General features: G+C 33.9%; 1 long non-coding RNA gene across 1 annotated transcript in view; it reads right to left on the reverse strand.

The window, feature by feature from the left end:
* LOC132594575 (uncharacterized) overlaps window positions 1-14326 on the reverse strand; it is a 703896-nt gene that overhangs the window by 21955 nt on the left and 667615 nt on the right. The window lies entirely within an intron of this gene.

A 14326-nucleotide genomic window follows, 5' to 3' on the forward strand; every position in this document is an offset into this window, starting at 1 on the left:
TCTCCCCTGTAACCATGGAGGCCAGAGGAAGTGGCACAACGATTACCAACGGCTGAAAGTAAAGGATTGTCAACTGTGAGTTTGACATCTGGTTAAATCATCCTTTAGGAATGAGAGAAAATAAAGACATTCTGAAACTAAGTAAAACTAAAAATGCGTAGCTAGCAAGGCTATCCTTAAATATTGGCTAAAGGAAATTCTTCAAAACTAAAGAATTCTTCAAAACTATTTCTTATAAAAGAAATCTGGGAGAATCAGGAAGGAAGAAACAAGGGAAGGATCTGAAATATGGGTACAAACATAAACTTTTAATTTCCTCCTTAATTTTCTCAATAACATTTGATGATTGAAGCACACATTACAAGATTAACCAATACTCATGACAATGATATTTAAAAGTGAGGACAGTACAGAGACTTAAATGGAAGTAAGGTTTCCAAATTTTATTCTAAGTGGTAAAACATTATTATGAATAGACGGCGATGAATAACATAAGTATATGGCAATACCTACAGCAGCCACTAACAAAAATGTACAGAAAGCTCCAAAAATAATTCAAGTTAGAATCCTAAAAAAATATTCAAATGATCCCCAGGAAGGCAAGAATTAAGAAACAGAAGAATGAGAACCTAAGGGAACAAAGAAAGGAAAACAATGAACAATAGTAATTTAAAAAAAATTACTTCAAAATAAAATCTAGCCAGATTGAAAGTAAAATGATTGAAAAACATACAGCATGCAGAAATTAATCAATCAAAGATGAGTGGCCATATCAATATTAGATAAAGTAAACATCAGAACAAAGAAAACTAGTAGAGACAAAAAGGGACATTACATAATGATAAAAGAATCAATTGACCAGGAAGATATAATAATCCTAAATGTGTGCAAATCAAACAACAGAGCCTCAAATAATTGATACAAAAACAGGTGGAGCTGAAAAAAGAAATAGACAAATTCACAGCTTATAGTTGGGGATTAAAAAACTCCGATCAGCAACTGATAGAACTGTCAGACAGAAAATGCAAAATGTTATAGAAAATCTGAACTAAATCATCAATCAACAGGATCTAATTGACATACATAGAGCACACCAGAAAGCAACAATAGATGTGTATTTCTCTAACTACCAAAGGAACATTCACACAGATAGACCATATTCTGGTCCATGAAGTCAATTTCAACAGAATTTAAAATACTGAAACCACTCATAGCATGTTAACCAATTATAACATAATCAAGCTAGAAATCAATAACAGAAAAACAAGGAAATATCAAAGAAACTAAATAAAACAACACAAATCTAAATACTCCATGAGTCTAAGAGGAAGTCTCAAAGTAAATTTTAAAAATGCATACAACTGAATGAAAAGGAAAATAACTAATATCTAAATATTTGGGAGGCATATAAAGTAGTGCTGAGTGGGAAATTTAGAGAACTAAAAATATATATGACAAAACAGGAAAGGGACAAGAAAAGAAGGACCAATATCAAGACTAGAAAAAGGAATATAACTACAAAGCCTGCAGCCATTAAAAAAATAAGCGGATATTAAAAATTTATGCTCATATTGTGAAAAACTTAAAGGTAATGAACAAATTCCTTAAAAACCACAAACTATCAAAACTCAACCAAGATTTAATACATAATTTTAATAGCACTATAACCAATAAATAAACATATTTCTTAATTTAAAAGGTCATAATGGTATTAGTACCCTTATAATAAGAGATACCACAGGGCTTCCTCCCTCTGACACAATGCATGTACAAAGAAGAGGTCATGTGAACTCAGAGAGAGAAGGTGGCCATCTCCAAACCAGGAAGAGAGCTCTCACCAAAACCAGACTATTCTGGCATCCTGAATTTGGATTTCCAGCCACCAGAACTGTGAGAAGATAAATTTATATTGTTTAAGCCACCCAGTCTATGGTATTTTATTATGACAGTCCAAGTTGAACATGACAGGAGGGAACACTTCCTAACTGCTTCCAAAAGGCCAGCAGTACTATCATACCAAAGCCAGATATAAACATCACAAGAAAATAAAACAATAGACAAATATACCTTATAACCTCAGATACAAAGATCCTCCACAAAATAGCAGCAAACTGAAACTAGCATAATATTAAGAGGATTATATGTCAGAACCAAAAGGGATTTATCCCAAGAATTTAAGGAAGTATCAACATATAAGAATCAATCAATATAATAAATCACATTAATAGAAAGAAGAAAATATATAATTTTCATTTCATGCATATGCATAAAAAACATTTGACAAAATCCAATACTATTTCATGATAAAATGATTTCATAAAAAAGGAATAAAAAGGAACTTCTTCAACTTGATGTAGGGAGTTCATGTAAAGTCCACAGCTAACATTAACATCTATGGTGAAAGACTGATAGCTACCTTCTAAGATCAGGAAGAACACAAGGATGCCCACTATCAGCACTTATATTTAACTGTTATACTGGAAGTTCTAGTCAGAGCAATTAGGCAAGAAATATAAATAAAAGGAATTCAAATTGGAAAGGAAGCATGAAAACTATTTCTTTTGCTGATGGCATAATTTTATATATAGAAAATCCTAAAAAATCCATGAAAAAACTATTATAGCTAGTAAAAATAATTCAGCAAACTTGCAGAGCAAAGGTCAACACACATATTAAGCTATATTTCTATACACTAATAATGAACAGTATAAAAATAAAATTAAGCAAAAATGTCATATACAGTAACAAAAATAAAATACTTAGGAACACATTTAACTAAGAAAGTACAGGACTTTTACATTGAAAACTAAAAACATTGCTAAAAGAAATTAAAGAGGAGCTGAATAAATGGAAAGTCATCCCATGTTCATGAACTAGATGATTTTAATATTGCTATCCAAAGCAATCCATAGATTTAATGCAATTCCCTACCAAAATGATAGTGGCCAATTTTGCAGAAGTGAAAAAGTTGATCCTAAATTTCATATAAAATAGCCAAACAATCTAGCATTAAAAGAAAAGTTGTAGGACTCATACTTTCTGATTTCAAAACGACTTACAAAGTTATAGTAATCAAAATAGTGTGCTACTGGAATAAGGACAGATATATAACTGGATGGAATATAACTGAGAGTCCAGAAATAAACCCATACATCTGCCATCAATTGATTTTTGACAAAGGTACCAAGACCATTCAATGGAAAGAACAGTCTCGTGGTACAACTTGATATCCACATGTTAAATAATGAAGCTGGGCTGCCATCTCACACCGTAACAAAACAATTAACTGAAAATGGATCAAAGACCTAAATATAAGAGCTAAAAGTATAAAACTCTTAAAAGACACACAGGGGTAAATCTGCATGACCACAGATTAGCAATGGATTTCTAGATATGACATCAAAAGCAAAAAGAAAGAAAAAATCAATACTAAAAAATTTTAAGCATCAAAGGAAACTATCAGTAAAATGAATATATCTCACAGAAGGGAGAAAATGTTTTCAAATCATACATCTGACAAAGGTCTAGTTTCCAAAATATATAAATCTCTCACGATTCAATAACAAACAGCCCAAGTAAACATGGGCAAAGGTTTTGAATAGTCATTTCTCCAAAGAAGATATACAAATAGTGAACATATGAAAAGATGCTCAACATTATCAGTCATTATGGAAATACAAATCAAAACCACAAAGAGGTACCACTTCACACCCTATAGGATGGCTCTAATTAAAAAAGAAAAAATGTATCAACTGTTGGTAAGAATGTGAAGGAACTAAAATCCCTGTACTTTGTCCATGAGAATGGACAACTGTTGAGCTGCTATAGAAAACAGTTTGGTGGTTCTTGAAAAAGTTAAACATAAATATATTATTCAACAACTCCACCTCTAAAGAGATAATATGTTATAACATGGATGAACCTCAAAAATATCATGACAAGCAAAAGATGCCAAACACAAAAGATCAGATATTGTATGATTCCACTGGTATGAAGCCTTTGAAATATGCATATCTATAGAGACAGAAAGTTGATTAGTAGTTGTTAAGGGTTAGTGGGAGAGGGGAATTTGGAGTGATTGCTTAATGAGTATGGGGTTTTATTTTTGGGGAGATGAAAATGTTTTGGGACTAGGTAGAGGGAGTGGCTGCATTGTTAATGTACTAAATGGCACTATATTGCACACTTCAAAATAGTTAATTTTATGTTACGTGAATTTTAGCTCAATAAATTTTACCACCGAAACAGTTACAAACATTAACAATCCAATTTGAAATGGGCAAAAGACATGGACAGACATTTTACTGAAGAGGATAAACAGATGGAAAATAAGCACATGACAAGATGTTCAACATCATTAACCATCAGGAGAATTAAAAATAGAACAATTAGCAATCAATACACACTTATAATGCCTTAAAATATAATGACAGTATAAATGCTGGAGAGGATAAAGAAAAAGTGGATTGCTCATACGTTGTCGGTGGGAATGTAATGTGGTACAGCACAGACTGGAAAATAATTTTGTATTCAATAGTTTCTCAGAAAAGAAACATATAACTGTCATCCAACCCAGTAACTGAACTCCTGAGAATTTATCCCAGAAAAATGAAGCCTTATATTCACAAAAGAATCTGTACAGAAATGTTCATAGGAATTCTATCTTTAATATCCAAAACCTGAAATCAGTCCAAATGTCCTTCAAAAAGTGAATGGTTAAACAAACTGTAGTACATTCATACCACAGACTACTGCTCACTAATGAAAAAGGAACACACTACCTAAACACACAATATCTTGGATTAATTCCCCAGGAAATTACACTTAGTGAAATAAGTCAATCTCAAAATGTTATACATTATATGATTCCATCTATATTGCATCTTTTGAGTAAAATTACAAAAATACCCACCATTGTGGGAAAATCTTACTGACAGTGTGATGGTGTGTCTTCGTGTAGGAAAGATAGCTGTAGGCAATATGGAAAAACTCCCCTTGAAGGTTAAGTACAGCTCTGAGAAACTATGACATTCCTTTCTGGGTACTGGTTTCTGGGGACCATTAGTAAGTAAACTAGAAATTTGCAAGAAATGATTGAACTGATGGTTGGAATTGTGCTTGGAAAAATTATCACTTTTTTTCAGCTCTCTTCTCAAATGTAATGTTACTAGCAAGGGCTTCCCTGACCAATGTATACTCAAAAACAAATCCTCAACTGTCACTTTCTGTCCTCTTTATTCTATGTTTTCTGCATAGCACATTTCACCATCTGGCATACTATATGTTTACTTTGTTTTGTTTTTGTCTCTCTCCATTGCACTTGGATATAAACTCCACGAGAGAAGCTTTCTTCTTCCACTGTTATAATCCTAGCATCTAGAAAGTTATCGGAACAGTGTACATGCTCAATAATTATTTGTTAAATGAATATATGAATGAAACTTTTGATTATAAGAGAACTCTATATCTTTTGGATGATTATAACTGCCTCTTGAGCTTTTATCCAAAGCGTTTGCTGACAAGAATGATTCAGATGCTAGAAATATTTAAATCATACTAGTTTTATAACCATGTATCTGAAATATGTTTAATTCCCTTTTTAACCCAAAGTTGATTATATCGCATTCAGCAATAAGTTGTCTGGTTAACACCTGTAATCAGTATTAGTGAAAGATCTCAACTCATTGAGGTATATATATTGATATAAGGTGGTTTTATTTTTTCCAAGAACTATCAACTGTCTTCAATTCTACTCTTGCTTTCTTCCTAGGCATTAGTGTTCCTTAACATCTCAGTTAATATCCATAATTTCCATAATGTTTAGATGTTTAGATTCCATAATGTTTAGATCTCCATAATGTTTAGATGAAAGCAGTCTCATTTGTGTTAGCTGTTGTACTATTCATATTAAATTTTAATCCCTTATTAATTTCCAAGCTCTCCTCCTTCCTGCCCACTACCACCCTCCTCTCACTCAGAGATAATTGATAATGCCAGATGACTTCTTATCTCTTCTGAACACACTTCTTTTCCTAAGAATGCACTTCTGTTATTGGGGTGGAGAATAGGGAGAGGATTTCAAAAATGTAGTCCCCTGAGGTGCCTGCTCTGAAAGGTTGCAGTCATATCCTTAATCAAAATGCCACTCTGGCTTGTTGCCTAGAGTTTAGGGTTTGATGTGGCCAGGAATTGGCATCTGGCACTGAGAATTATTCTCTTGTGAGATTTAGCTACATCTAGGAGCATTTGTGGTATGTTTCTATGGTATATGTGCCTTTGCTTCATACTGCAATAGTTGCGCCAAGCCTACAGTCTCCAAACTCACCTTACCCTGTGTGACACTTAACACAGAGATAGCATCAAGTTTAAATTTCTCCTTCCATAGTTTTCAGGAATGAGGAATTTGAGGGTGGTGTCCTCTGATATTTTCCCACATGACTTTCCCCCGTGCCATATCTCTAATCAAGCCTAGAAGCTGTGGACACATTCAACTAGGGGTTTAAATGCTGGTATTCACTTCTAATAAACACTTGCATTTTATAAGTGATTTTCTCTCCCCTAGCTTCTGGGGGAAAAAAAGACAAGGGCTGACTCCGTATTGGCTACTATGCATTCTTTTGCCTCAACAAGTGTTATTTTATGGATTTTCATGGTAGGTGTAACAGGTGACTAAGTTGGAGTCAAACAAAACACTTTTCTATAAATTTAAACTTTAGTTCAGCAAAGCCAACAGTTAAAATGGTCTAGTCAGAAGATAGATACACAAACAAGGGGACCCCCGTCAAGTGCTTAGAAAGCTGTTACCAAATTTGACAGAACACAACAATCTTCTCTTAGAAAGACATTTTTTTAAACATTTTAGAATTCAACATGTTTTAAAGGTCCTCTATCTCACTCCATTACATATCTTGCTTACTGTTTAGCGGTCTCTCTTCCATGGCAAACTCTAAACTCCTTAAAGGAAAAGAATGTGATTTCTATTTCTGTATATTCATCTACAAGCTCAGGGTTAAAATACATGTAGTTTTTAGGAAACAACTGTTAAATAAATATTTTTGAATTCCATACTAAAGCCTCAATAATAGGGGTAATCTTTATGATTTTCTTTTTCTCTTTAGTCATGATGTTCTATGTATATAGGGATTGACTCTTAGGCTAGGAGTTAGGATATTTGAAACATAAAATGCTTCTTCATATAAAAATGAAAGCATAACTTAATGTTATAATTAGTATTTATAGATAGTTATTAAGTAGTGAGCACTGTTAACCAGTAATTCCAGGAAGACCAGCAGATTAAAGTTGCAGTCAGATAGTACTGGAACAGCTACCTTAGTTACAAAATTATTTTTGTAAGTATGTTTTTCATCCTACAAAAATAAGCAATACAGAGCAAGTACTTAAACAAATTTTACTATTTTATTTAGTTAAGACTTCAGCATAATGTAGCATCTATTTTTGGATTTTAGTCTAATAAACCTTTAATTGTATTACCGCAGCAGTTTTTTCCTAAGCCCCTATACATTCTCCTGGTTTATTTTTAAATATGAATATTGATTTAAATTTTTTATCATGCATATTTATTTATAAACAACCTGGCATATCAGTCTTTCAATTATCCTGATTCCCAGAGGACTATAGTTTCCAAAATGGCTGAGAAGGTACATGTCTCAATGAGTAATGAACCACGGTTACATATGAAGTTAAGTAACTTTCCCTGAAGTGGTGTCATAAGATCCCTTCCAAACATACTGTAAGCAATATTAACAATACCTTAGGTTAACTCAAATAGAAGAGGTCAGATAAGATCACTAATGGAACCATTATGATGCTGGCTTCTGTCATATGAGACAGCGGTCCTTTCCAATTATCAATGGCCCAATATTAAAAAATATTAAGGCATCAAATTACATAAAGAGAAAATATAAAGAATAACCTTTTCTTTTCTTTAACATTCTACCAGGAGTATTATTAATGTAATGATACTTGTCATTGAGTTGTACTTATACCTTTTACAAAGTGCTTTGACCTATTCCCAGCTTCCTTATAACAACCTCAAGCAGTCTAATGCAGACTTATCCCATAATCAATCACTAAGAACTTAACGAGTTTGTGCTGTGCACCCCACATTGTGTTAGGTGCTCTGGGTGTTATAAAAAAGTATAAATATAATACTAAAATCCATACTTATAGGAGACAGTCGTTTAAGTGATGTAATCCATACTAATAAGAGACAATCATTTAAGTGATGTTTTGTAACCAACAGACCATTTTCTATTATACCTTGTTTTAATTATGACTCAATCAGGCCCACTTTTGATTCTGGACTAACAAGAGAAAAACCATCTTTCATGGAAGTTTATTACCTGTATATTTTTCAGGATAAAACTATAATTACACTTTTAGAGTAACTCAATATATTTCTACAAATATACACACACACCTAGTAGACAGAAAAATAGCATATAAAAATAAGAGATTATAATGGTTCAATGCCAGCTTATTATATTTTTGTAATAAATATCTAGACAATAAAGTTATCTTTTTTCTGGAATTAAATAAACTTACCTAAAAGGACATTAAAAGGTACATAATTAAAGTACAAAATTTGTTAGATTCTGTAGTTAATATACTCAAGTTTCAATATTTTAGAAATTTACTATATATCATTTCTCAAAAAACTACCACCAAAACTTAATGATTTCTAAAAGATCTTAAATTTTTAAAAAACCTTAGAGGAAAAAACAGATTCCTTTAACAACTAATGCTTCCTTCACAAACTCATTTAAAATGAGCATAGCTTTACCCAGTTAAATATTACTAATTACAGAAGAAGAGTATCTTCCAGGTCTATCATTATAATGATGTGTCAGAGTGGACAATATTTTACTATAGACTACAACAAACCATCCATGAAATACAGAGTTAATATACACATTGCAGCAGAATTGTAACTACAGTCAAGAAAAAGACATAATTTTACCTTAAAATTTTGCAAACACTAATTTTTTTGTATTGTGATGACTGCTGACAAGATATGTATCTTCATTTGCTCCATAAATTCCCATTAGTGCTTCTACCATCTTCAAGAGTATGCATTAGTCAAAGAATTAATTGTTGCAATTCAATGCCAACATTCCTTTTTGTGCAAATGGCAACTTAAGTAATTATGCAATAGGCCATAACTAACTGAAATATGAATATTGCCTGTTTGTACCACTGCTCTTCAGGTCTGCTACATGATTGTTAATGTTCACAACAGTGCAGTAATTGAATTACAGAACATTAGCTACATGATTATTATGACCATAAACTGCCGTGTAATGGAAGTTCATGAAATAAAATCGCAAACTCAGAGTTTATAAAGCAAAATTATACCACTTATCTTGTTCTCTTATCCATGCCCTTTACTTCAAAAAGCCTACAACAATGATGTCCACATTGTACCAAAAAAATGCTCATAAAACTATTTTTTTAATTTCATGGAGGTTTTCAAATATTGCTGTTAATGAAATCATTCCTAGACCCATTTCCCTCTACCTCTTACCTATGTCACCTCCTCAAACCAAATCCTCTCATGTGCATATCCCTTACAACTCAAATCTTAGCCTTAATCATATCATAACTTGAAGTAACTCTGACTTCCTACTCCCTCCTGTGGTGGCTTAGTTTAGAGTACTGCGTGTCTATGCGTACGCTCTGCATCATTTTGCCATAGTATGGTTCATTGCTTCTCAAGTCACAAACTACCAACTCTTCAAAATGAGCCACCACATCTCAAATTACTAGAGGGAAGACAGGCTTTTCAACAAATAGTGCAGAGACAAGTGAGACCGTATCTTACAATACATACAAGAATAAATTCCAAATGTAGTAGGTATCTAAATGTAAAAATATTAAAACAAACAAGTGCTAGGAGAAAATATGGGTGAGCTGTCCTTTAACTTTTATGTGGGGAAAGACTTTCTAACTATGATGAAAAATCTATGAACTAATATGGAATGATTTTCAGGACATAATGTGAAGTGAAAAAATCCAAACTCAAAAGTGTATCTTACTCTTTGTAGAAGAAATAGGAAATATAAATATGAACATATATCTGCTCATTTGTGTAAAGGATATACAAGAAATGTACTAGAAACTGAATAGATTGGTTACCTACACATGGCAGGTGAGAAATAAATGGCAAGAAGGGAGGGACTGGAATTGTGTAGCAGAGATTTGGAGAAATGGCACTTTTTAGAAAGTCTAAATCTTGGAACCATATTAATGCTTCAAATACACCTCATATGCTAAGCATATAAAAATAATTAAAACCAACCAGGATTGAGAGGAGGGACTCAAATGGAATTCAAACACTCACAAATGAATCTAAATTATTATTTATAAATTATACAATCACACTTAAGGAACTGGGGTAGAAAGTAAGTGATGTAACTATAATACGCAAATAGATAGAGAGCATAGGTAATGGAATCCCTGTAACTATGAGTATAACTAGCACCCAGACCTTGGTCTATAAACACCATTCTCCAATACAAGACATCGGATCCAGGTCTAAGGCAGGAAATGCAAGGTGGGCATTAAATAACTTGTGTTTCCTAGAAAGTAAGAAAATGCTCAAAAGATGGGGCCTGTCAAATGAATACAGGAGAGACTTCTGGTCTTGCTACGTGGGATGGATTCATTTCTCTCTGTTCCCTCCACTAAGCACAACTATAAACCTTGTAAGTATCACTACAGTTAACCAAAGGATAATCCTGAAAAGTTGAAAGAAAAAGGTAGAATGTCTAAGGACGCAAGGACCGGAGAAAGAACAGAGCGGCAGTGAGTCTTAGGATGTCTGGTCCAAGAGCAGATGGTGGTCTAGACACAGAAACTCCTGATAGCCAACAAAGCAATAGAACATAGCAATGAGCTCGGGTATGATCATTCTTATCCAGGATGTAATGGAAGTTTTGCCAAGAACACCAGGGAAACCCAAGAACGCTGGTAAGAGAGATCCATCACTAGTCAACTGAAAATAAGTGGCCAGGAGAACTACTCTCCTTCCCTTGAAGATATGAAATCCCACTTTCCCCTACCTAAAGGCACTGGCCAGGCAGCTGGCAGTAGCAGCACTTTCAAGGGGGATCGTGCCACAACAAGTAACCAACTCCAGAAGCCTAATCATCTCCACAAGTCTGAGACTCCATTCCCCTATCTAAAGACACCAGGAGGCCAGATGGTTCAGGCAAGAGGGATACCACCATTACAAGTCTCCAGACCTAGACACATTCTGTGTCCTGACAGGTCTGAGAAGCCCTTTCATCAAATAGAGACACCAACCAAGGATTTCCTGACAAAACGTATGTCTGGGCCAAGAATTACTCTTCATTCCTACAGGCTGGAGAAACCCTTACCTGACCCAGAAAAACCAAATGCCAATGTAGCTGGGTGTTATTGGCAGAGGAATTCAGCCTAAGAAAGTTTCTGGCTTGGGAAAGCATTATTTATATCCATAGGGAAAGAGAATCCCTTAACCTACCTAGAGACAAAGCAGCAAAACAGCACTAAAAGAGGGTATTTGCTGCAACAAACACCTAGCCCTGGAAGTATTCTTTGTCCCCATGAGCTGAAGACTCCCTTCACTCACCTGGAGGCACTAGGTGGCTATACCTGAAGAAGCTCCTTCTACACTCTCAGGCTACACCAGCAGGGACCAGTGAGAGGCTCAAAAGAATCAGACAAATCAAAACAAACCAGAACTACAAAGACCCCAAAGATTAAACTGTCACTAGAACCACAGCTCACAAAATAGATCATAACCTATGTGCTAAACCTAAACTGCCTGGTAAAATAAAGATTTAAATAAGGCCCAGAAAGCCCCCTCATATAATCGATGAAAAGTCCAGAATACAATACAAAGAAAATTACTAGAGTTAGTTAGATACATTACGTAATGATAAAAGTTTTGATCCACCAGGAAGCTATAATTATCATGCTGTGTATGCACCAGGCAATAGAACCTCAAAATAAATGAAGCAAAAGCTAATAGAACTGAAAGAAATAGATAGATACACAATTGTAGTTGGGAACTTCAAAATACAGTCAAAGAAAGTGAAAGAACTACTAGTTAGAAAATCAGCAAAGTGTTATATAAATGGACCTGAGTTGTCGTCTGTGTACTGGCTCAAAATGGACACCATGCTGCTTACCTCTATACATCAGGCTAAGACAGTTAGCACAAAGCCCACCGATACCAGACTCAAATTTGTACACACCCAATTGCTTTAAATATATCTAAATAAACATATTTTTAGTCATTTAGAGCTTACCTACTTTATAATCCTGTGGAATTACACACAATATCTGCTAACCATAGATAAGACAAACACTACATCTGTAAAAGAACCCAAACCACTGCTGCCCTTTGGAGCTCTCTGGCGCAGAGATGCTCTGTCTTAACTGCTGAGTGACATCAACTAAAATAAGCCCCCATCCCAATCTTCTGTTCTCTCCTGAGAAATCTTTTGCACTATCCCCCTTCTGTGTGGTGGCCTTGCACCACTGTCTTTGTAGGGTTTCTTGTTCAACCTTGTCCAAGTATTGCCTAACACAGCTTGTTATGTGTTACTGCTGCTCGTGGTTCTGTCTCCTCCTTGATCTACTCTGAAATTCTCTAACTTACCATACAAGACTATAGAAGATATGAACAGTGGCATCAACCAACAGGATGTAACTGAAATACAGAGCACTCCACCCAATAAGAACAGAATACTAAAATTTTTCAAGTGCCCATGGAACATTCACAAAGATAGACCATATCATATTGTATGTGTGTGTGTATATATATATATATATATATACACACATACAATATATACACAAAATATACACATATATATACACAAAATATACACACAATATATACACAAAATATATATGTATATATTTAAATAATACAAAATATTCTCTGACATAATGAAATCCAATAGGAAATCAATACCAGAAAGGCAGTGGAAAATCACTAAACACTTGGAAATTAACACATTTATAAATAATTTATAGGTCAAAAAGGAGATATCAAATGAAATTAAAAATAAATATACAGAACTAAATGCATATGAAAATACAAATTCTTAAAATATGTGGGATACAGCTAAAGCAGTGGTGAGAGGGAATTTTTTTTAGCACTAAAGGCTTACAATAAAAGAGGAAGGTCCTCAAATCAGTAATCTTCCTCAAAACATTAGAAGAAAAAGGGCAAAATAAACCCAATACAATCAAAAGGAAGAAAATAAAGATTAGAGTAAAAATCAATGGCATTTAAATTAGAAAAATAATAGGGGAAATCAATAAAACAAAAAGAATGCTCCAAAAATTAATACAAGGAATAAACCTGCAGCAAAACTGGAAAAAATAATTTCACAAAAAAGACAAAAAACATCAATACCAAAAATTAAATAGAAGATATCACAATAGATCTTGCAGCCATTAAAAGGATAAGTGAATATTGTGAACAACAATGTGCTAATAAATTCAACAACTTAGAAGAAATAAACCAATTATCCCAACATTACAAACTGCCAAAATACAACCAAGATGAATTAGATAATATGAATAGTCCTATTATCATTCGTAAGTTTGAATTAATAACTAAAAACATCATATAAATGAAATCTAGAGACCCGGACAGTTTCTATGGAGAATTCTACTAAATATCTGAAAAAAAATTAGCAGCAATTTTACATAATCTCTCCCAGAACACAGAAGAGAAGAACACTTACCAGCTCATTTTATGAAACCAGTATTACTCTAATACCAAAATGAGACAGTACAAAAAATAAACTACAGACCAATATCAATCATAACCCTGATTCCAAAAATCTTCAAAAAATATTAGTAAATTGATTCTTCAATGGATAAAAGAATTATATACCATCACTACTTCCCTGGTGACGTAGTGGTTAAGAATCCACCTGCCAGTACAGGGGACATGGGTTCAAGCCCTGATCCAGGAAGATCCCACATGCCTTGGAGTAACTAAACCCATGCAACACAACTACTGAGCCTGTACTGTAGAGCCTGAGAGCCACAACTACTGAGCCCTTGTGCCACAACTACTGAAGCCCATGTGCCTAGAGCCTGTGCTCCACAACAAGAGAAGCCATTGCAATGAGAAGCACACACACTGCAAAGAAGAATAGCCCCTGCTCGCCGCAACTAGAGAAAGCCCACATGCAGCAACGAAGACCCAATACAGCCAAAAATAAATAAAAATAAATAAATAAATATATATTAAAAAAAGAATTATATACCATGATCAAGTGGTATTTATTCCAGGTAT

The sequence above is a fragment of the Globicephala melas genome, chromosome X (genome assembly GCF_963455315.2).
Source record: "Globicephala melas chromosome X, mGloMel1.2, whole genome shotgun sequence".
NCBI lineage: Eukaryota > Metazoa > Chordata > Mammalia > Artiodactyla > Delphinidae > Globicephala > Globicephala melas.